Genomic DNA, 26,776 nt, shown 5'->3' with positions numbered 1-26,776 from the left:
CCCAATAAACGAAAAACTTAGGATGTTCAAAAACATTAAAACACACCAGAACCATGCTGAAACGGCTTTTCTGAGTTTGACTGATGATAAAAAAAGCATTGTAAATGGCATCATCAGTAAAGTCATTAAAAAATACAAAAACGATTAACCTGTCCAGAACTGTGCATGAAAAGTTTTTTTGAGGATGTCTGATTCTTAAAATGCATGTTGTAATGTTTCAATGAACAAAGTAATAAAATTAAACAAAGACACTAAAACCACTCAAGAACTGTGCTAAACACACTAATTTGCGCTTGGCTGACGCTATTCAATGTCACTGTCAACAAATTATAAGAAATGTTCATAAACACTGAAACATTCTAGCACTGTGCCAATCGGTTTGTCTTACGCTGAAATTGCTCTTTTTAATGTCACTATCATCAAAGTAAAAGGAATAATTAAAGAAACAGTGAAAAACTAAAGAACTAAATTTTATAAGCTTGTGTGATACTGACACGCATTCAATTACAATATCATCAACGTAATAAGATGGGGAACAATTTCTGAAACACTACAGAATTCGTTGAGCTTTTTGTGAAGTCACTTTTAACAAAGTGTAAGACATGTAGAACAAACACTAACTCCAAAACTTTGTTTTCAAGCACTACTTTGAGCTTGTCTAATACTAAAATGCATTTTGATAAGTCCCAATGAACGAAAAACTCTGAATGTACAAAAATAGTAAAACACACCAGAACCATGCTGAAACGGCTATTCTGAGCTTGTCAGATGATGAAAAAAGCATTGTAAATGTCATCATCAATAAAGTCATTAAAAAATACAAAAACGATTAACCTGTCCAGAACTGTGCATGAAACGTTTTTTTGAGGATGTCTGATTCTTAAAATGCATGTTGTAATGTTTCAATGAACAAAGTAATAAAATTAAACAAAGACACTAAAACCACTCAAGAACTGTGCTAAACACACTAATTTGCGCTTGGCTGACGCTATTCAATGTCACTGTCAACAAATTATAAGAAATGTTCATAAACACTGAAACATTCTAGCACTGTGCCAATCGGTTTGTCTTACGCTGAAATTGCTCTTTTTAATGTCACTATCATCAAAGTAAAAGGAATAATTAAAGAAACAGTGAAAAACTAAAGAACTAAATTTTATAAGCTTGTGTGATACTGACACGCATTCAATTACAATATCATTAACGTAATAAGATGGGGAACAATTTCTGAAACACTACAGAATTCGTTGAGCTTTTTGTGAAGTCACTTTTAACAAAGTATGAGACATGTAGAACAAACACTAACTCCAAAACTTTGTTTTCAAGCACTACTTTGAGCTTGTCTAATACTAAAATGCATTTTGATAAGTCCCAATGAACGAAAAACTCTGAATGTACAAAAATAGTAAAACACACCAGAACCATGCTGAAACGGCTTTTCTGAGCTTGTCAGATGATGAAAAAAAGCATTGTAAATGTCATCATCAGTAAAGTCATTGGAAAGTACAAAAACTATTAACCTGTCCAAAACTCTGCATGAAACGCTTTTTTGAGGTTGTCTGATTCTGAAAATGCATGTTGTAATGTTTCAGTGAACAAAGTAAAAAAAAAACAAAAAAACACTAATCCACGTCAGAACTGTGCATTAAACACTATTTAAAGCTTGTCTGATGCATTTCTGAGTTTGTCTGATGATGAAAAAAGCATTGTAAATGATATTTTTAAGAATTGAAATGCATTGTACAAAAACAATTAAAACGCTCCAGAACTGTGCATGAAACGCTTTTTTGAGGTGGTCTGATTCTGAAAATGCATGATGTAATGTTTCAATGAACAAAGTAATGAAAATATACAAAAACAATAAACCACGTAAGAACTGTGCATTAAACGCTATTTACAGCTTGTCTGATGCTTTTCTGAGTTTTTCTGATAATGAACAAAGCATTGTAAATATCATCATCAATAAAGTCATTGGAAAATACAAAAACTATTAACCTGTCTAGAACTGTGCATGAAACGCTCTTTTGAGGGTGTCGGATTCTTAAAATGCATGTTGTAATGTTTCAATGAACAAAGTAATAAAAGTATACAAAGACACTAAAACCACTCAGGAACTGTGCTAAACACACATATTTGGGCTTAGCTGACGCTATTCAATGTCACTATCAACAAATTATAGGAAATGTTCATAAACACTGAAAAATTCCAGCACTGTGCCAATCGGTTTGTCTGACGCTGAAATTTCTCTTTTTAATGTCACTATCATCAAAGTAAAAGGAATAATTAAGGAAACAGTGAAAAACTACAGAAATAAATTTTATAAGCTTAAGTGATACTGAAATGCATTCAGTTACAATATCATCAACGTAATTAGATGGGGAACAATTTCTGAAACACTACAGAATTCGTTGAGCTTTATGTGAAGTCAGTTTTAACAAAGTATAAGACTTTGTATAAGCGTAAATATACAATAACACTAAAAGACGTCAGAACTGTGCATTAAACACTATTTAAAGCTTGTCTGATGATTTTCTGAGTTTGTCTGATGATGAAAAAAGCATTGTAAATGACATTTTTTAGAATTGAAATGGATTGTACAAAAACAATTAGAACTCTCCAGAACTGTGCATGAAAGGCTTTTTTGAGGTGTTCTGATTCTAAAAATGAACGTTGTAATGTTACAATGAACAAAGTAATAAAATTATACAAAAACACTTAAACCACTGGAACTGTGTATTAAACGTTTTAAAGATCTTGTATGCTGCTTTTCTGAGTTTGACTGATGATTAAAAAAGCATTGTTATTTTCATCATCAGTAAACTCATTGGAATACACAAAAAGTATTAACCTCTCCAGGACCGTGCATGAAACGCTTTTTTGAGGATGTCTGATTCTTAAAATGCATGTTGTAATGTTTCAATGATTAAAGTAATAAAATTAAACAAAGACACTAAAACCACTCATGAACTGTGCTAAACACACTTATTCGGGCTTGGCTTACGCTATTCAATGTCCCCTTCATCAAAGTATAAGAAATGTTCATAAACACTGAAACAATCCAGCACTGTGTCAATCGATTTGTCTGACGCTGAAATTGCTCTTTTTAATGTCACTATCATCAAAGTAAAAGGAATAATTAAAGAAACAGTGAAAAACTAAAGAACTAAATTTTATAAGCTTGTGTGATACTGACACGCATTCAATTACAATATCATTAACGTAATAAGATGGGGAACAATTTCTGAAACACTACAGAATTCGTTGAGCTTTTTGTAAAGTCACTTTTAACAAAGTATGAGACATGTAGAACAAACACTAACTCCAAAACTTTGTTTTCAAGCACTACTTTGAGCTTGTCTAATACTAAAATGCATTTTGATAAGTCCCAATGAACGAAAAACTCTGAATGTACAAAAATAGTAAAACACACCAGAACCATGCTGAAACGGCTTTTCTGAGCTTGTCAGATGATAAAAAAAAGCATTGTAAATGTCATCATCAGTAAAGTCATTGGAAAGTACAAAAACTATTAACCTGTCCAAAACTCTGCATGAAACGCTTTTTTGAGGTTGTCTGATTCTGAAAATGCATGTTGTAATGTTTCAGTGAACAAAGTAATAAAAATATACAATAACACTTAACCACGTCAGAACTGTGCATTAAACACTATTTAAAGCTTGTCTGATGATTTTCTGAGTTTGTCTGATGATGAAAAAAGCATTGTAAATGACATTTTTAAGAATTGAAATAAATTGTACAAAAACAATTAGAACTCTCCAGAACTGTGCATGAAACGCTTTTTTAAGGTGGTCTGATTCTAAAAATGAACGTTGTAATGTTACAATGAATAAAGTAATAAAATTATACAAAAACATTTAAATCACTCAGGAACTGTGTATTAAACGTTTTAAAGAGCTTGTCTGCTGCTTTTCTGTGTTTGACTATTGATAAAAAAAGCATTGTTAATTTCATCATCAGTAAAGTCATTGGAATGTACAAAAAGTATTAATCTCTCCAGAACCGTGCATAAAACGCTTTTTTGAGGATGTCTGATTCTTAAAATGCATGTTGTAATGCTTCAATGAACAAAGTAATAAAAATATACAAAAACACTAAACCACGACAGAACTGTGTATTAAACATTTTAAAGATCTTGTCTGCTGCTTTTCTGAGATTGACTGATGATAAAAGCATTGTAAATTTAATCATCAGTAAAGTCATTGGAATGTACAAAAACTATTAACCTGTCCAGAACTGTGCATGAAACGCTTTTTTGAGGATGTCTGATTCTGAAAATGCACGTTGTAGTTACAATGAACAAAGTAATAAAATTAAACAAAGACACTAAAACCACTCAGGAACTGTGCTAAACACACTTATTTGGGCTTGGATGACGCTATTCAATGTCACTATCAACAAATTATAAGAAATATTCATAAACACTGAAACATTCTAGCACTGTGCCAATCGGTTTGTCTTACGCTGAAATTGCTCTTTTTAATGTCACTATTATCAAAGTAAAAGGAATAATTTAAGAAACATTGAAAAATAAAAGAACTAAATTTTATAAGCTTGTGTGATACTGACACGCATTCAGTTACAAAATAATCGAAGTAAAAGGATGGAGAACAATTCCTGAAACACTACAGAACTGGGCTAAACGAGATTCGTTGATCTTTTTGTGAAGTCACTTTTAACAAAGTATAAGACATGTAGAACAAACACTAACTCCAAAACTTTGTTTTCAAGCACTTCTTTGAGCTTGTCTCATACTGAAATACATTTTGATAAGTCCCAATGAACGAAAAACTCAGGATGTTCAAAAACAGTAAAACACACCAGAACCATGCTGAAACGGCTTTTCTGAGCTTGTCAGATGATAAAAAAAAGCATTGTAAATGTCATCATCAGTAAAGTCATTGGAAAGTACAAAAACTATTAACCTGTCCAAAACTGTGCATGAAACGCTTTTTTGAGGTTGTCAGATTCTGAAAATGCATGTTGTAATGTTTCAGTGAACAAATTATTAAAAATATACAATAACACTGAACCACGTCAGAACTGTGCATTAAACACTATTTAAAGCTTGTCTGATGCTTTTCTGAGTTTGTCTGATGATGAAAAAAGCATTGTAAAACTGCTTAAGAATTGAAATTCTTAAGCAGTTTTTAAGAATTGAAATGGATTGTACAAAAACAATTAGAACTCTCCAGAACTGTGCATGAAACGCTTTTTTGAGGATGTCTGATTCTTAAAATGCATGTTGTAATGTTTCAGTGAACAAAGTAATAAAATTAAACAAAGACACTAAAACCACTCAGGAACTGTGCTAAACACACTTATTTGGGCTTGGATGACGCTATTCAATGTCACTATCAACAAATTATAAGAAATATTCATAAACACTGAAACATTCTAGCACTGTGCCAATCGGTTTGTCTTACGCTGAAATTGCTCTTTTTAATGTCACTATTATCAAAGTAAAAGGAATAATTTAAGAAACATTGAAAAATAAAAGAACTAAATTTTATAAGCTTGTGTGATACTGACACGCATTCAGTTACAAAATAATCGAAGTAAAAGGATGGAGAACAATTCCTGAAACACTACAGAACTGGGCTAAACGAGATTCGTTGAGCTTTTTGTGAAGTCACTTTTAACAAAGTATAAGACATGTAGAACAAACACTTACTCCAAAACTTTGTTTTCAAGCACTACTTTGAGCTTGTCTAATACTAAAATGCATTTTGATAAGTCCCAATGAACGAAAAACTCAGAATGTACAAAAATAGTAAAACACACCAGAACCATGCTGAAACGGCTTTTCTGAGCTTGTCAGATGATGAAAAAAGCATTGTAAATGTCATCATCAGTAAAGTCACTGGAAAATACAAAAACTATTAACCTGTCCAAAACTGTGCATGAAACGCTTTTTTGAGGTTGTCAGATTCTGAAAAGGCATGTTGTAATGTTTCAGTGAACAAAGTAAAAAAAAACAAAAAAAAACACTAATCCACGTCAGAACTGTGCATTAAACACTATTTAAAGCTTGTATGATGCTTTTCTGAGTTTGTCTGATGATGAAAAAAGCATTGTAAATGACATTTTTAAGAATTGAAATGGATTGTACAAAAACAATTAAAACGCTCCAGAACTGTGCATGAAACGCTTTTTTGAGGTGGTCTGATTCTTAAAAAACACTTAAACCACTCAGGAACTGTGTATTAAACGTTTTAAAGAGCTTGTCTGCTACTTTTCTGAGTTTGACTGATGATAAAAAAAAGCATTATTAATTTCATCATCAGTAAAGTCATTGGAATGTACAAAAAGTATTAATCTCTCCAGAACCGTGCATGAAACGCTTTTTTGAGGATGTCTGATTCTTAAAATGCATGTTGTAATGCTTCAATGATAAAAATATACAAAAACACTAAACCACGACAGAACTGTGTATTAAACATTTTAAAGATCTTGTCTGCTGCTTTTCTGAGATTGACTGATGATAAAAGCATTGTAAATTTAATCATCAGTAAAGTCATTGGAATGTACAAAAAGTATTAACCTCTCCAGTACCGTGCATGAAACGCTTTTTTGAGGATGTCTGATTCTTAAAATGCATGTTGTAATGTTTCAATGATTAAAGTAATAAAATAAAACAAAGACACTAAAGCCGCTCATGAACTTTGCTAAACACACTTATTTGGGCTTGGCTTACGCTATTCAATGTTCCCTTCATCAAAGTATAAGAAATGTTCATAAACACTGAAACAATCCAGCACTGTGTCAATCGATTTGTCTGACGCTGATATTGCTCTTTTTAATGTCACTATCATCAAAGTAAAAGGAATAATTAAAGAAACAGTGAAAAACTAAAGAACTAAATTTTATGAACTTGTGTGATGCTGAAACGCATTTAGTTACAATATCATCAACGTAATTAGATGGGGAACAATTTCTGAAACACTACAGAAATCGTTGATCTTTTTGTGAAGTCACTTTTAACAAAGTATAAGACATGTAGAACAAACACTAACTCCAAAACTTTGTTTTCAAGCACTTCTTTGAGCTTGTCTCATACTGAAATACATTTTGATAAGTCCCAATGAACGAAAAACTCAGGATGTTCAAAAACAGTAAAACACACCAGAACCATGCTGAAACGGCTTTTCTGAGCTTGTCAGATGATAAAAAAAAGCATTGTAAATGTCATCATCAGTAAAGTCATTGGAAAGTACAAAAACTATTAACCTGTCCAAAACTGTGCATGAAACGCTTTTTTGAGGTTGTCAGATTCTGAAAATGCATGTTGTAATGTTTCAGTGAACAAATTATTAAAAATATACAATAACACTGAACCACGTCAGAACTGTGCATTAAACACTATTTAAAGCTTGTCTGATGCTTTTCTGAGTTTGTCTGATGATGAAAAAAGCATTGTAAAACTGCTTAAGAATTGAAATTCTTAAGCAGTTTTTAAGAATTGAAATGGATTGTACAAAAACAATTAGAACTCTCCAGAACTGTGCATGAAACGCTTTTTTGAGGATGTCTGATTCTTAAAATGCATGTTGTAATGTTTCAGTGAACAAAGTAATAAAATTAAACAAAGACACTAAAACCACTCAAGAACTGTGCTAAACACACTAATTTGCTCTTGGCTGACGCTATTCAATGTCACTGTCAACAAATTATAAGAAATGTTCATAAACACTGAAACATTCTAGCACTGTGCCAATCGGTTTGTCTTACGCTGAAATTGCTCTTTTTAATGTCACTATCATCAAAGTAAAAGGAATAATTAAAGAAAGAGTGAAAAACTAAAGAACTAAATTTTATAAGCTTGTGTGATACTGACACGCATTCAATTACAATATCATCAACGTAATAAGATGGGGAAAAATTTCTGAAACACTACAGAATTCGTTGAGCTTTTTGTGGTCACTTTTAACAAGGTATAAGACATGTAGAACAAACACTAACTCCAAAACTTTGTTTTCAAGCACTACTTTGAGCTTGTCTAATACTAAAATGCATTTTGATAAGTCCCAATGAACGAAAAACTCTGAATGTACAAAAATAGTAAAACACACCAGAACCATGCTGAAACGGCTTTTCTGAGCTTGTCAGATGATGAAAAAAGCATTGTAAATGTCATCATCAGTAAAGTCATTGGAAAGTACAAAAACTATTAACCTGTCCAAAACTGTGCATGAAACGCTTTTATGAGGTTGTCTGATTCTGAAAATGCATGTTGTAATGTTTCAGTGAACAAAGTAATAAAAATATACAATAACACTAAAACACGTCAGAACTGTGCATTAAACACTATTTAAAGCTTGTCTGATGATTTTCTGAGTTTGTCTGATGATGAAAAAAGCATTGTAAATGACATTTTTAAGAATTGAAATAAATTGTACAAAAACAATTAGAACTCTCCAGAACTGTGCATGAAACGCTTTTTTGAGGATGTCTGATTCTTAAAATGCATGTTGTAATGCTTCAATGAACAAAGTAATAAAAATATACAAAAACACTAAACCACGACAGAACTGTGTATTAAACATTTTAAAGATCTTGTCTGCTGCTTTTCAGAGGTTGACTGATGATAAAAGCATTGTAAATTTAATCATCAGTAAAGTCATTGGAATGTACAAAAACTATTAACCTGTCCAGAACTGTGCATGAAACGCTTTTTTGAGGTTGTCAGATTCTGAAAATGCATGTTGTAATGTTTCAATGAACAAAGTGATAAAAATATACAAAAACACTAAACCACGTCAGAACTGTGCATTAAACACTATTTAAAGCTTGTCTGATGATTTTCTGAGTTTGTCTGATGATGAAAAAAGCATTGTAAATGACATTTTTTAGAATTGAAATGGATTGTACAAAAACAATTAGAACTCTCCAGAACTGTGCATGAAACGCTTTTTTGAGGTGGTCTGATTCTAAAAGTGAACGTTGTAATCTTACAATGAACAAAGTAATAAAATTATACAAAAACACTTAAACCACTCAGGAACTGTGTATTAAACGTTTTAAAGATCTTGTATGCTGCTTTTCTGAGTTTGACTGATGATTAAAAAAGCATTGTTTTTTTTATCAACAGTAGTCATTGGAATGTACAAAAAGTATTAACCTCTCCAGAACCGTGCATGAAACGCTTGTTTGAGGATGTCTGATTCTTAAAATGCATGTTGTAATGTTTCAATGAACAAAGTAATAAAATTAAACAAAGACACTAAAACCACTCAGGAACTGTGCTAAACACACTTATTTGGGCTTGGATGACGCTATTCAATGTCACTATCAACAAATTATAAGAAATATTCATAAACACTGAAACATTCTGTGCCAATCGGTTTGTCTTACGCTGAAATTGCTCTTTTTAATGTCACTATTATCAAAGTAAAAGGAATAATTTAAGAAACATTGAAAAATAAAAGAACTAAATTTTATAAGCTTGTGTGATACTGACACGCATTCAGTTACAAAATAATAGAAGTAAAAGGATGGAGAACAATTCCTGAAACACTACAGAACTGGGCTAAACGAGATTCGTTGAGCTTTTTGTGAAGTCACTTTTAACAAAGTATAAGACATGTAGAACAAACACTTACTCCAAAACTTTGTTTTCAAGCACTACTTTGAGCTTGTCTAATACTAAAATGCATTTTGATAAGTCCCAATGAACGAAAAACTCAGAATGTACAAAAATAGTAAAACACACCAGAACCATGCTGAAACGGCTTTTCTGAGCTTGTCAGATGATGAAAAAAGCATTGTAAATGTCATCATCAGTAAAGTCACTGGAAAATACAAAAACTATTAACCTGTCCAAAACTGTGCATGAAACGCTTTTTTGAGGCTGTCAGATTCTGAAAAGGCATGTTGTAATGTTTCAGTGAACAAAGTAAAAAAAAACAAAAAAAAACACTAATCCACGTCAGAACTGTGCATTAAACACTATTTAAAGCTTGTCTGATGCTTTTCTGAGTTTGTCTGATGATGAAAAAAGCATTGTAAATGACATTTTTAAGAATTGAAATGGATTGTACAAAAACAATTAAAACGCTCCAGAACTGTGCATGAAACGCTTTTTTGAGGTCACTGGAAAATACAAAAACTATTAACCTGTCTAGAACTGCGCATTAAACGCTCTTTTGAGGGTGTCGGATTCTTAAAATGCATGTTGTAATGTTTCAATGAACAAAGTAATAAAAGTATACAAAGACACTAAACCACGACAGAACTGTGTATTGAACGTTTTAAAGATCTTATCTGCTGCTTTTCTGAGTTTGACTGATGATGAAAAAAGCATTGTTATTTTCATCATCAGTAAAGTCATTGGAATGTACAAAAAGTAATAACCTCTCCAGAACCGTGCATGAAACGCATTTTTGAGGATGTCTGATTCTGAAAAAGCACGTTGTAACGTTACAATTAACAAAGTAATAAAATTAAACAAAGACACTAAAACCACTCAGAAACTGTGCTAAACACACTTATTTGGGCTTAGCTGACGCTATTCAATGTCACTATCAACAAATTATAAGAAATGTTCATAAACACTGAAAAATTCCAGCACTGGTTTGTCTGACGCTGAAACTGCTCTTTTTAATGTCACTATCATCATAGTAAAATGAATAATTAAGGAAACAGTGAAAAACTACAGAAATAAATTTTATAAGCTTAAGTGATACTGAAATGCATTCAGTTACAACATAATCGAAGTAAAAGGATGGGGAACAATTTCTGAAACACTACAGAACTGGGCTAAACGAGATTCGTTGAGCTTTTTGTGAAGTCACTTTTAACAAAGTATTAGACATGTAGAACAAACACTAACTCCAAAACTGAAATGCATTTTGGTATGTCCCAATGAACGAAAAACTCAGAATGTTCGAAAACAATAAAACACACCAGAACCATGCTGAAAAGGCTATTCTGAGCTTGACTGATGATAAAAAAAGCATTGTAAATGTCATCAATCAGTAAAGTCATTGGAAAGTACAAAAACTATTAACCTGTTTATACGCTTTTATGAGGTTGTCTGATTCTGAAAATGCATGTTGTAATGTTTCAGTGAACAAAGTAATAAAAATATACAATAACACTAAAACACGTCAGAACTGTGCATTAAACACTATTTAAAGCTTGTCTGATGATTTTCTGAGTTTGTCTGATGATGAAAAAAGCATTGTAAATGACATTTTTAAGAATTGAAATAAATTGTACAAAAACAATTAGAACTCTCCAGAACTGTGCATGAAACGCTTTTTTGAGGTGGTCTGATTCTAAAAATGAACGTTGTAATGTTACAATGAACAAAGTAATAAAATTATACAAAAACATTTAAATCACTCAGGAACTGTGTATTAAACGTTTTAAAGAGCTTGTCTGCTGCTTTTCTGTGTTTGACTATTGATAAAAAAAGGATTGTTAATTTCATCATCAGTAAAGTCATTGGAATGTACAAAAAGTATTAATCTCTCCAGAACCGTGCATAAAACGCTTTTTTGAGGATGTCTGATTCTTAAAATGCATGTTGTAATGCTTCAATGAACAAAGTAATAAAAATATACAAAAACACTAAACCACGACAGAACTGTGTATTAAACATTTTAAAGATCTTGTCTGCTGCTTTTCTGAGATTGACTGATGATAAAAGCATTGTAAATTTAATCATCAGTAAAGTCATTGGAATGTACAAAAACTATTAACCTGTCCAGAACTGTGCATGAAACGCTTTTTTGAGGATGTCTGATTCTGAAAATGCACGTTGTAGTTACAATGAACAAAGTAATAAAATTAAACAAAGACACTAAAACCACTCAGGAACTGTGCTAAACACACTTATTTGGGCTTGGATGACGCTATTCAATGTCACTATCAACAAATTATAAGAAATATTCATAAACACTGAAACATTCTGTGCCAATCGGTTTGTCTTACGCTGAAATTGCTCTTTTTAATGTCACTATTATCAAAGTAAAAGGAATAATTTAAGAAACATTGAAAAATAAAAGAACTAAATTTTATAAGCTTGTGTGATACTGACACGCATTCAGTTACAAAATAATCGAAGTAAAAGGATGGAGAACAATTCCTGAAACACTACAGAACTGGGCTAAACGAGATTCGTTGAGCTTTTTGTGAAGTCACTTTTAACAAAGTATAAGACATGTAGAACAAACACTTACTCCAAAACTTTGTTTTCAAGCACTACTTTGAGCTTGTCTAATACTAAAATGCATTTTGATAAGTCCCAATGAACGAAAAACTCAGAATGTACAAAAATAGTAAAACACACCAGAACCATGCTGAAACGGCTTTTCTGAGCTTGTCAGATGATGAAAAAAGCATTGTAAATGTCATCATCAGTAAAGTCACTGGAAAATACAAAAACTATTAACCTGTCCAAAACTGTGCATGAAACGCTTTTTTGAGGCTGTCAGATTCTGAAAAGGCATGTTGTAATGTTTCAGTGAACAAAGTAAAAAAAAACAAAAAAAAACACTAATCCACGTCAGAACTGTGCATTAAACACTATTTAAAGCTTGTCTGATGCTTTTCTGAGTTTGTCTGATGATGAAAAAAGCATTGTAAATGACATTTTTAAGAATTGAAATGGATTGTACAAAAACAATTAAAACGCTCCAGAACTGTGCATGAAACGCTTTTTTGAGGTGGTCTGATTCTTAAAAAACACTTAAACCACTCAGGAACTGTGTATTAAACGTTTTAAAGAGCTTGTCTGCTACTTTTCTGAGTTTGACTGATGATAAAAAAAAGCATTGGTAATTTCATCATCAGTAAAGTCATTGGAATGTACAAAAAGTATTAATCTCTCCAGAACCGTGCATGAAACGCTTTTTTGAGGATGTCTGATTCTTAAAATGCATGTTGTAATGCTTCAATGATAAAAATATACAAAAACACTAAACCACGACAGAACTGTGTATTAAACATTTTAAAGATCTTGACTGCTGCTTTTCTGAGATTGACTGATGATAAAAGCATTGTAAATTTAATCATCAGTAAAGTCATTGGAATGTACAAAAAGTATTAACCTCTCCAGTACCGTGCATGAAACGCTTTTTTGAGGATGTCTGATTCTTAAAATGCATGTTGTAATGTTTCAATGATTAAAGTAATAAAATAAAACAAAGACACTAAAGCCGCTCATGAACTTTGCTAAACACACTTATTTGGGCTTGGCTTACGCTATTCAATGTTCCCTTCATCAAAGTATAAGAAATGTTCATAAACACTGAAACAATCCAGCACTGTGTCAATCGATTTGTCTGACGCTGATATTGCTCTTTTTAATGTCACTATCATCAAAGTAAAAGGAATAATTAAAGAAACAGTGAAAAACTAAAGAACTAAATTTTATGAACTTGTGTGATGCTGAAACGCATTTAGTTACAATATCATCAACGTAATTAGATGGGGAACAATTTCTGAAACACTACAGAAATCGTTGAGCTTTTTGTGAAGTCACTTTTAACAAAGTATTAGACATGTAGAACAAACACTAACTCCAAAACTTTGTTTTCAAGCACTTCTTTGAGCTTGAGTGATACTGAAATGCATTCAGTTACAAAATAATCGAAGTAAAAGGATGGGGAACAATTTCTGAAACACTACAGAACTGGGCTAAACGAGATTCGTTGAGCTTTTTGTGAAGTCACTTTTAACAAAGTATAAGACATGTAGAAAAAACACTAACTCCAAAACTTTGTTTTCAAGCACTTCTTTGAGCTTGTCTGATACTGAAATACATTTTGATAAGTCCCAATGAACGAAAAACTCAGGATGTTCAAAAACAGTAAAACACACCAGAACCATGCTGAAACGGCTTTTCTGAGCTTGTCAGATGATAAAAAAAAGCATTGTAAATGTCATCATCAGTAAAGTCATTGGAAAGTACAAAAACTATTAACCTGTCCAAAACTGTGCATGAAACGCTTTTTTGAGGTTGTCAGATTCTGAAAATGCATGTTGTAATGTTTCAGTGAACAAATTATTAAAAATATACAATAACACTGAACCACGTCAGAACTGTGCATTAAACACTATTTAAAGCTTGTCTGATGCTTTTCTGAGTTTGTCTGATGATGAAAAAAGCATTGTAAAACTGCTTAAGAATTGAAATTCTTAAGCAGTTTTTAAGAATTGAAATGGATTGTACAAAAACAATTAGAACTCTCCAGAACTGTGCATGAAACGCTTTTTTGAGGATGTCTGATTCTTAAAATGCCTGTTGTAATGTTTCAGTGAACAAAGTAATAAAATTAAACAAAGACACTAAAAGCACTCAAGAACTGTGCTAAACACACTAATTTGCGCTTGGCTGACGCTATTCAATGTCACTGTCAACAAATTATAAGAAATGTTCATAAACACTGAAACATTCTAGCACTCTGCCAATCGGTTTGTCTTACGCTGAAATTGCTCTTTTTAATGTCACTATCATCAAAGTAAAAGGAATAATTAAAGAAACAGTGAAAAACTAAAGAACTAAATTTTATAAGCTTGTGTGATACTGACACGCATTCAATTACAATATCATCAACGTAATAAGATGGGGAACAATTTCTGAAACACTACAGAATTCGTTGAGCTTTTTGTGAAGTCACTTTTAACAAAGTATAAGACATGTAGAACAAACACTAACTCCAAAACTTTGTTTTCAAGCACTACTATGAGCTTGTCTAATACTAAAATGCATTTTGATAAGTCCCAATGAACGAAAAACTCTGAATGTACAAAAATAGTAAAACACACCAGAACCATGCTGAAACGGCTTTTCTGAGCTTGTCAGATGATGAAAAAAGCATTGTAAATGTCATCATCAGTAAAGTCATTGGAAAGTACAAAAACTATTAACCTGTCCAAAACTGTGCATGAAACGCTTTTTTGAGGTTGTCTGATTCTGAAAATGCATGTTGTAATGTTTCAGTGAACAAAGTAAAAAAAAAAAAAAAAAACACTAATCCACGTCAGAACTGTGCATTAAACACTATTTAAAGCTTGTCTGATGCATTTCTGAGTTTGTCTGATGATGAAAAAAGCATTGTAAATGATATTTTTAAGAATTGAAATGCATTGTACAAAAACAATTAAAACGCTCCAGAACTGTGCATGAAACGCTTTTTTGAGGTGGTCTGATTCTGAAAATGCATGATGTAATGTTTCAATGAACAAAGGAATGAAAATATACAAAAACATTAAACCACGTAAGAACTGTGCATTAAACGCTATTTACAGCTTGTCTGATGCTTTTCTGAGTTTTTCTGATAATGAACAAAGCATTGTAAATATCATCATCAATAAAGTCATTGGAAAATACAAAAACTATTAACCTGTCTAGAACTGTGCATGAAACGCTCTTTTGAGGGTGTCGGATTCTTAAAATGCATGTTGTAATGTTTCAATGAACAAAGTAATAAAAGTATACAAAGACACTAAAACCACTCAGGAACTGTGCTAAACACACTTATTTGGGCTTAGCTGACGCTATTCAATGTCACTATCAACAAATTATAGGAAATGTTCATAAACACTGAAAAATTCCAGCACTGTGCCAATCGGTTTGTCTGACGCTGAAATTTCTCTTTTTAATGTCACTATCATCAAAGTAAAAGGAATAATTAAGGAAACAGTGAAAAACTACAGAAATAAATTTTATAAGCTTAAGTGATACTGAAATGCATTCAGTTACAATATCATCAACGTAATTAGATGGGGAACAATTTCTGAAACACTACAGAATTTGTTGAGCTTTATGTGAAGTCAGTTTTAACAAAGTATAAGACTTTGTATAAGCGTAAATATACAATAACACTAAAAGACGTCAGAACTGTGCATTAAACACTATTTAAAGCTTGTCTGATGATTTTCTGAGTTTGTCTGATGATGAAAAAAGCATTGTAAATGACATTTTTTAGAATTGAAATGGATTGTACAAAAACAATTAGAACTCTCCAGAACTGTGCATGAAAGGCTTTTTTGAGGTGGTCTGATTCTAAAAATGAACGTTGTAATGTTACAATGAACAAAGTAATAAAATTATACAAAAACACTTAAACCACTGGAACTGTGTATTAAACGTTTTAAAGATCTTCTATGCTGCTTTTCTGAGTTTGACTGATGATTAAAAAAGCATTGTTATTTTCATCATCAGTAAAGTCATTGGAATGTACAAAAAGTATTAACCTCTCCAGGACCGTGCATGAAACGCTTTTTTGAGGATGTCTGATTCTTAAAATGCATGTTGTAATGTTTCAATGATTAAAGTAATAAAATTAAACAAAGACACTAAAACCACTCATGAACTGTGCTAAACACACTTATTCGGGCTTGGCTTACGCTATTCAATGTCCCCTTCATCAAAGTATAAGAAATGTTCATAAACACTGAAACAATCCAGCACTGTGTCAATCGATTTGTCTGACGCTGAAATTGCTCTTTTTAATGTCACTATCATCAAAGTAAAAGGAATAATTAAAGAAACAGTGAAAAACTAAAGAACTAAATTTTATAAGCTTGTGTGATACTGACACGCATTCAATTACAATATCATCAACGTAATAAGATGGGGAACAATTTCTGAAACACTACAGAATTCGTTGAGCTTTATGTGAAGTCAGTTTTAACAAAGTTTAAGACATGTAGAACAAACAATAACTCCAAAACTTTGTTTTCAAGCACTTCTTTAAGCTTGTCTAATACTAAAATGCATTTTGATAAGTCCCAATAAACGAAAAACTTAGGATGTTCAAAAACATTAAAACACACCAGAACCATGCTGAAACGGCTTTTCTGAGTTTGACTGATGATAAAAAAAGCATTGTAAATGTCATCATCAGTAAAGTCATTAAAAAATACAAAAACGATTAACCTGTCCAGAACTGTGCATGAAACGTTTTTTTGAGGATGTCTGATTCTTAAAATGCATGTTGTAATGTTTCAGTGAACAAAGTAATAAAATTAAACAAAGACACTAAAAGCACTCAAGAACTGTGCTAAACACACTAATTTGCGCTTGGCTGACGCTATTCAATGTCACTGTCAACAAATTATAAGAAATGTTCATAAACACTGAAACATTCTAGCACTCTGCCAATCGGTTTGTCTTACGCTGAAATTGCTCTTTTTAATGTCACTATCATCAAAGTAAAAGGAATAATTAAAGAAACAGTGAAAAACTAAAGAACTAAATTTTATAAGCTTGTGTGATACTGACACGCATTCAATTACAATATCATCAACGTAATAAGATGGGGAACAATTTCTGAAACACTACAGAATTCGTTGAGCTTTTTGTGAAGTCACTTTTAACAAAGTATAAGACATGTAGAACAAACACTAACTCCAAAACTTTGTTTTCAAGCACTACTATGAGCTTGTCTAATACTAAAATGCATTTTGATAAGTCCCAATGAACGAAAAACTCTGAATGTACAAAAATAGTAAAACACACCAGAACCATGCTGAAACGGCTTTTCTGAGCTTGTCAGATGATGAAAAAAGCATTGTAAATGTCATCATCAGTAAAGTCATTGGAAAGTACAAAAACTATTAACCTGTCCAAAACTGTGCATGAAACGCTTTTTTGAGGTTGTCTGATTCTGAAAATGCATGTTGTAATGTTTCAGTGAACAAAGTAAAAAAAAAACAAAAAAACACTAATCCACGTCAGAACTGTGCATTAAACACTATTTAAAGCTTGTCTGATGCATTTCTGAGTTTGTCTGATGATGAAAAAAGCATTGTAAATGATATTTTTAAGAATTGAAATGCATTGTACAAAAACAATTAAAACGCTCCAGAACTGTGCATGAAACGCTTTTTTGAGGTGGTCTGATTCTGAAAATGCATGATGTAATGTTTCAATGAACAAAGGAATGAAAATATACAAAAACATTAAACCACGTAAGAACTGTGCATTAAACGCTATTTACAGCTTGTCTGATGCTTTTCTGAGTTTTTCTGATAATGAACAAAGCATTGTAAATATCATCATCAATAAAGTCATTGGAAAATACAAAAACTATTAACCTGTCTAGAACTGTGCATGAAACGCTCTTTTGAGGGTGTCGGATTCTTAAAATGCATGTTGTAATGTTTCAATGAACAAAGTAATAAAAGTATACAAAGACACTAAAACCACTCAGGAACTGTGCTAAACACACTTATTTGGGCTTAGCTGACGCTATTCAATGTCACTATCAACAAATTATAGGAAATGTTCATAAACACTGAAAAATTCCAGCACTGTGCCAATCGGTTTGTCTGACGCTGAAATTTCTCTTTTTAATGTCACTATCATCAAAGTAAAAGGAATAATTAAGGAAACAGTGAAAAACTACAGAAATAAATTTTATAAGCTTAAGTGATACTGAAATGCATTCAGTTACAATATCATCAACGTAATTAGATGGGGAACAATTTCTGAAACACTACAGAATTTGTTGAGCTTTATGTGAAGTCAGTTTTAACAAAGTATAAGACTTTGTATAAGCGTAAATATACAATAACACTAAAAGACGTCAGAACTGTGCATTAAACACTATTTAAAGCTTGTCTGATGATTTTCTGAGTTTGTCTGATGATGAAAAAAGCATTGTAAATGACATTTTTTAGAATTGAAATGGATTGTACAAAAACAATTAGAACTCTCCAGAACTGTGCATGAAAGGCTTTTTTGAGGTGGTCTGATTCTAAAAATGAACGTTGTAATGTTACAATGAACAAAGTAATAAAATTATACAAAAACACTTAAACCACTGGAACTGTGTATTAAACGTTTTAAAGATCTTCTATGCTGCTTTTCTGAGTTTGACTGATGATTAAAAAAGCATTGTTATTTTCATCATCAGTAAAGTCATTGGAATGTACAAAAAGTATTAACCTCTCCAGGACCGTGCATGAAACGCTTTTTTGAGGATGTCTGATTCTTAAAATGCATGTTGTAATGTTTCAATGATTAAAGTAATAAAATTAAACAAAGACACTAAAACCACTCATGAACTGTGCTAAACACACTTATTCGGGCTTGGCTTACGCTATTCAATGTCCCCTTCATCAAAGTATAAGAAATGTTCATAAACACTGAAACAATCCAGCACTGTGTCAATCGATTTGTCTGACGCTGAAATTGCTCTTTTTAATGTCACTATCATCAAAGTAAAAGGAATAATTAAAGAAACAGTGAAAAACTAAAGAACTAAATTTTATAAGCTTGTGTGATACTGACACGCATTCAATTACAATATCATCAACGTAATAAGATGGGGAACAATTTCTGAAACACTACAGAATTCGTTGAGCTTTATGTGAAGTCAGTTTTAACAAAGTTTAAGACATGTAGAACAAACAATAACTCCAAAACTTTGTTTTCAAGCACTTCTTTAAGCTTGTCTAATACTAAAATGCATTTTGATAAGTCCCAATAAACGAAAAACTTAGGATGTTCAAAAACATTAAAACACACCAGAACCATGCTGAAACGGCTTTTCTGAGTTTGACTGATGATAAAAAAAGCATTGTAAATGTCATCATCAGTAAAGTCATTAAAAAATACAAAAACGATTAACCTGTCCAGAACTGTGCATGAAACGTTTTTTTGAGGATGTCTGATTCTTAAAATGCATGTTGTAATGTTTCAGTGAACAAAGTAATAAAATTAAACAAAGACACTAAAAGCACTCAAGAACTGTGCTAAACACACTAATTTGCGCTTGGCTGACGCTATTCAATGTCACTGTCAACAAATTATAAGAAATGTTCATAAACACTGAAACATTCTAGCACTGTGCCAATCGGTTTGTCTTACGCTGAAATTGCTCTTTTTAATGTCACTATCATCAAAGTAAAAGGAATAATTAAAGAAACAGTGAAAAACTAAAGAACTAAATTTTATAAGCTTGTGTGATACTGACACGCATTCAATTACAATATCATCAACGTAATAAGATGGGGAACAATTTCTGAAACACTACAGAATTCGTTGAGCTTTTTGTGAAGTCACTTTTAACAAAGTATAAGACATGTAGAACAAACACTAACTCCAAAACTTTGTTTTCAAGCACTACTTTGAGCTTGTCTAATACTAAAATGCATTTTGATAAGTCCCAATGAACGAAAAACTCTGAATGTACAAAAATAGTAAAACACACCAGAACCATGCTGAAACGGCTTTTCTGAGCTTGTCAGATGATGAAAAAAGCATTGTAAATGTCATCATCAGTAAAGTCATTGGAAAGTACAAAAACTATTAACCTGTCCAAAACTCTGCATGAAACGCTTTTTTGAGGTTGTCTGATTCTGAAAAGGCATGTTGTAATGTTTCAGTGAACAAAGTAAAAAAAAAATAAAAAAACATTAATCCACGTCAGAACTGTGCATTAAACACTATTTAAAGCTTGTCTGATGCTTTTCTGAGTTTGTCTGATGATGAAAAAAGCATTGTAAATGATATTTTTAAGAATTGAAATGGATTGTACAAAACCAATTAAAACACTCCAGAACTGTGCATGAAACGCTTTTTTGAGGTGGTCTGATTCTGAAAATGCATGATGTAATGTTTCAATGAACAAAACCACGTAAGAACTGTGCATTAAACGCTATTTACAGCTTGTCTGATGCTTTTCTGAGTTTTTCTGATAATGATCAAAGCATTGTAAATATCATCATCAATAAAGTCACTGGAAAATACAAAAACTATTAACCTGTTTAGAACTGCGCATTAAACGCTCTTTTGAGGGTGTCGGATTCTTAAAATGCATGTTGTAATGTTTCAATGAACAAAGTAATAAAAGTATACAAAGACACTAAAACCACTCAAGAACTGTGCTAAACACACTAATTTGCGCTTGGCTGACGCTATTCAATGTCACTGTCAACAAATTATAAGAAATGTTCATAAACACTGAAACATTCTAGCACTGTGCCAATCGGTTTGTCTTACGCTGAAATTGCTCTTTTTAATGTCACTATCATCAAAGTAAAAGGAATAATTAAAGAAACAGTGAAAAACTAAAGAACTAAATTTTATAAGCTTAAGTGATACTGACACGCATTCAATTACAATATCATCAACGTAATAAGATGGGGAACAATTTCTGAAACACTACAGAATTCGTTGAGCTTTTTGTGAAGTCACTTTTAACAAAGTATAAGACATGTAGAACAAACACTAACTCCAAAACTTTGTTTTCAAGCACTACTTTGAGCTTGTCTCATACTGAAATACATTTTGATAAGTCCCAATGAACGAAAAACTCAGGATGTTCAAAAACAGTAAAACACACCAGAACCATGCTAAAACGGCTTTTATGAGCTTGTCAGATGATGAAAAAAAGCATTGTAAATGTCATCATCAGTAAAGGCATTGGAAAGTACAAAAACTATTAACCTGTCCAAAACTGTGCATGAAACGCTTTTTTGAGGTTGTCTGATTCTGAAAAGGCATGTTGTAATGTTTCAGTGAACAAATTATTAAAAATATACAAAAACACTAATCCATGTCAGAACTGTGCATTAAACACTATTTAAAGCTTGTCTGGTGCTTTTCTGAGTTTGTCTGATGATGAAAAAAGCATTGTAAATGATATTTTTAAGAATTGAAATGGATTGGACAAAAACAATTAAAACTCTCCAAAACTGTGCATGAAAAGCTTTTTTGAGGTGGTCTGATTCTGAAAATGAACGTTGTAATGTTACAATGAACAAAGTAATAAAATTATACAAAAACACTTAAACCACTCAGGAACTGTGTATTAAACGTTTTAAAGAGCTTGTCTGCTGCTTTTCTGAGTTTGACTATTGATAAAAAAAGCATTGTTAATTTCATCATCAGTAAAGTCAATGGAATGTACAAAAACTATTAAGCTGTCCAGAACTGTGCATGAAACGCTTTTTTGAGGATGTCTGATTCTGAAAATGCACGTTGTAATGTTACAATGAACAAAGTAATAAAATTAAACAAAGACACTAAAACCACTCAGGAACTGTGCTAAACACACATATTTGGGCTTAGCTGACGCTATTCAATGTCACTATCAACAAATTATAAGAAATGTTCATAAACACTGAAACATTCTAGCACTGTGCCAATCGGTTTGTCTTACGCTGAAATTGCTCTTTTTAATGTCACTATCATCAAAGTAAAAGGAAAAATTAAAGAAACAGTGAAAAACTAAAGAACTTCATTTTATAAGCTTGTGTGATACTGACACGCATTCAATTACAATATCATCAACGTAATAAGATGGGGAACAATTTAAGAAACACTACAGAACTGGGCTAAACGAGATTCGTTGAGCTTTTTGTGAAGTCGCTTTTAACAAAGTATTAGACATGTAAAACAAACACTAACTCCAAAACTTTGTTTTCAAGCACTTCTTTCAGCTTGTCTGATACTGAAATACATTTTGATGAGTCCCAATGAACGAAAAACTCAGGATGTTCAAAAACAGTAAAACACACCAGAACCATGCTGAAACGGCTTTTCTGAGCTTGTCAGATGATGAAAAAAAACATTGTAAATGTCATCAATCAGTAAAGTCATTGAAATGTACAAAAAGTAATAACCTCTCCAGAACCGTGCATGAAACGCTTTTTTGAGGATGTCTGATTCTGAAAATGCACGTTGTAATGTTACAATGAACAAAGTAATAAAATTAAACAAAGACACTAAAACCACTCAGGAACTGTGCTAAACACACTTATTTGGGCTTAGCTGACGCTATTCATTGTCACTATCAACAAATTATAAGAAATGTTCATAAACACTGAAGCATTCCAGCACTGTGCCAATCGGTTTGTCTGACGCTGAAACTGCTCTTTTTAATGTCAATATCATCAAAATAAAAGGAATAATTAAGGAAACAGTGAAAAAATACAGAACTAAATTTTATAAGCTTGTGTGATACTGAAATGCATTCAGTTACAAAATAATAGAAGTAAAAGGATGGGGAACAATTTCTGAAACACATTTTGATAAGTCCCAATGAACGAAAAATTCTGAATGTACAAAAATAGTAAAACACACCAGAACCATGCTGAAACGGCTTTTCTGAGCTTGTCAGATGATGAAAAAAGCATTGTAAATGTCATCATCAGTAAAGTCATTGGAAAGTACAAAAACTATTAACCTGTCCAAAACTGTGCATGAAACGCTTTTTTGAGGTTGTCTGATTCTGAAAATGCATGTTGTAATGTTTCAGTGAACATTGTAAAAAAAATATACAAAAACACTAATCCATGTCAGAACTGTGCATTAACACTATTTAAAGCTTGTCTGGTGCTTTTCTGAGTTTGTCTGATGATGAAAAAAGCATTGTAAATGATATTTTTAAGAATTGAAATGGATTGGACAAAAACAATTAAAACTCTCCAAAACTGTGCATGAAAAGCTTTTTTGAGGTGGTCTGATTCTGAAAATGAACGTTGTAATGTTACAATGAACAAAGTAATAAAATTATACAAAAACACTTAAACCTCTCAGAAACTGTGTATTAAACGTTTTAATGAGCTTGTCTGCTGCTTTTCTGAGTTTGACTGATGATAAAAAAAAGCATTGTTAATTTCATCATCAGTAAAGTCATTGGAATGTACAAAAACAATTATAACTCTCCAGAACTGTGCATGAAACGCTTTTTTGAGGTGGTCTGATTCTGAAAATGAACGTTGTAATGTTACAATGAACAAAGTAATAAAATTATACAAAAACACTTAAACTACTCAGGAACTGTGTATTAAACGTTTTAAAGAGCTTGTCTGCTGCTTTTCTGAGTTTGACTATTGATAAAAAAAGCATTGTTAATTTCATCATCAGTAAAGTCAATGGAATGTACAAAAACTATTAAGCTGTCCAGAACTGTGCATGAAACGCTTTTTTGAGGATGTCTGATTCTGAAAATGCACGTTGTAATGTTACAATGAACAAAGTAATAAAATTAAACAAAGACACTAAAACCACTCAGGAACTGTGCTAAACACACATATTTGGGCTTAGCTGACGCTATTCAATGTCACTATCAACAAATTATAAGAAATGTTCATAAACACTGAAACATTCTAGCACTGTGCCAATCGGTTTGTCTTACGCTGAAATTGCTCTTTTTAATGTCACTATCATCAAAGTAAAAGGAAAAATTAAAGAAACAGTGAAAAACTAAAGAACTTCATTTTATAAGCTTGTGTGATACTGACACGCATTCAATTACAATATCATCAACGTAATAAGATGGGGAACAATTTAAGAAACACTACAGAACTGGGCTAAACGAGATTCGTTGAGCTTTTTGTGAAGTCGCTTTTAACAAAGTATTAGACATGTAAAACAAACACTAACTCCAAAACTTTGTTTTCAAGCACTTCTTTCAGCTTGTCTGATACTGAAATACATTTTGATGAGTCCCAATGAACGAAAAACTCAGGATGTTCAAAAACAGTAAAACACACCAGAACCATGCTGAAACGGCTTTTCTGAGCTTGTCAGATGATGAAAAAAACATTGTAAATGTCATCAATCAGTAAAGTCATTGAAATGTACAAAAAGTAATAACCTCTCCAGAACCGTGCATGAAACGCATTTTTGAGGATGTCTGATTCTGAAAAAGCACGTTGTAATGTTACAATTAACAAAGTAATAAAATTAAACAAAGACACTAAAACCACTCAGAAACTGTGCTAAACACACTTATTTGGGCTTAGCTGACGCTATTCAATGTCAATATCAACAAATTAAAAGAAATGTTCATAAACACTGAAACATCCCAGCACTGTGCCAATCGGTTTGTCTGACGCTGAAACTGCTCTTTTTAATGTCACTATCATCAAAGTAAAAGGAATAATTAAGGAAACAGTGAAAAACTACAGAACTAAATTGTATAAGCTTGTGTGATACTGAAATGCATTCAGTTACAAAATAATAGAAGTAAAAGGATGGGGAACAATTTCTAAAACACTACAGAACTGGGCTAAACGAGATTCGTTGAGCTTTTTGTGAAGTCACTATTAACAAAGTATTAGACAAGTAGAACAAACAATAACTCTGAAACTTTGTTTTCAAGCACTTCTTTGAGCTTGTCTGATACTGAAATACATTTTGATAAGTCCCAATGAACGAAAAACTCAGAATGTTCAAAAACAGTAAAACACAAAAGAACCATGCTGAATCGGCTTTTCTGAGCTTGTCTGGTGATGAAAAAAGCGTTGTAAATGTCATCATCAGTAAAGTCATTGGAAAATAAAAAAAACTATTAACCTGTCCAGAACTGTGCATGAAACGCTTTTTTGAGGTTGTCTGATTCTGAAAATGCATGTTGTAATGTTTCAGTGAACAAATTATTAAAAATATACAATAACACTGAACCACGTCAGAACTGTGCATTAAACACTATTTAAAGCTTGTCTGATGCTTTTCTGAGTTTGTCTGATGATGAAAAAAGCATTGTAAATGACATTTTTAAGAATTGAAATGGATTGTACAAAAACAATTAGAACTCTCCAGAACTGTGCATGAAACGCTTTTTTGAGGATGTCTGATTCTTAAAATGCATGTTGTAATGTTTCAATGATTAAAGTAATAAAATAAAACAAAGACACTAAAGCCACTCATGAACTTTGCTAAACACACTTATTTGGGCTTGGCTTACGCTATTCAATGTCCCCTTCATCAAAGTATAAGAAATGTTCATAAACACTGAAACAATCCAGCACTGTGTCAATCGATTTGTCTGAGGCTGAAATTGCTCTTTTTAATGTCACTATCATCAAAGTAAAAGAAATAATTAAAGAAACAGTGAAAAACTAAAGAACTAAATTTTATGAACTTGTGTGATACTGAAACGCATTCAGTTACAATATCATCAACGTAATTAGATGGGGAACAATTTCTGAAACACTACAGAAATCGTTGAGCTTTTTGTGGTCACTTTTAACAAAGTTTTAGACATGTAGAACAAACACTAACTACAAAACTTTGTTTTCAAGCACTTCTTTGAGCTTGAGTGATACTGAAACGCATTCAATTACAATATCATCAACGTAATTGGATGGGCAACAAATTCTAAAACACTACAGAACTGGGCTAAACGAGATTCGTTGAGCTTTGTGTGAAGTCACTTTTAACAAAGTATTAGACATGTAGAACAAACAATAACTCCAAAACATTGTTTTCAAGCACTTCTTTGAGCTTGTCTGATACTGAAATACATTTTGATATGTCCCAATGAACGAAAAACTCAGGATGTTCAAAAACAGTAAAACACACCAGAACCATGCTGAAACGGCTTTTCTGAGCTTCTCTGGTGATGAAAAAAGCGTTGTAAATGTCATCATCAGTAAAGTCATTGGAAAATACAAAAACTATTAACCTGTCCAGAACTGTGCATGAAACGCTTTTTTGAGGTTGTCTGATTCTGAAAATGCGTGATGTAATGTTTCAATGAACAAAGTAATGAAAATATACAAAAACATTAAACCACGTAAGAACTGTGCATTAAACGCTATTTACAGCTTGTCTGATGCTTTTCTGAGTTTTTCTAATAATGAACAAAGCATTGTAAATATCATCATCAATAAACCACTCAGGAACTGTGTATTAAACGTTTTAAAGATCTTGTATGCTGCTTTTCTGAGTTTGACTGATGATTAAAAAAGCATTGTTATTTTCATCATTAGTAAAGTCATTGGAATGTACAAAAAGTATTAACCTCTCCATTTTCAGAATCAGACATTTCTGATTCTGAAAATG

Source organism: Trichomycterus rosablanca, chromosome 3 (assembly GCF_030014385.1).
Source record: "Trichomycterus rosablanca isolate fTriRos1 chromosome 3, fTriRos1.hap1, whole genome shotgun sequence".
NCBI lineage: Eukaryota > Metazoa > Chordata > Actinopteri > Siluriformes > Trichomycteridae > Trichomycterus > Trichomycterus rosablanca.
Note: the sequence above shows the minus strand (reverse complement) of the source record.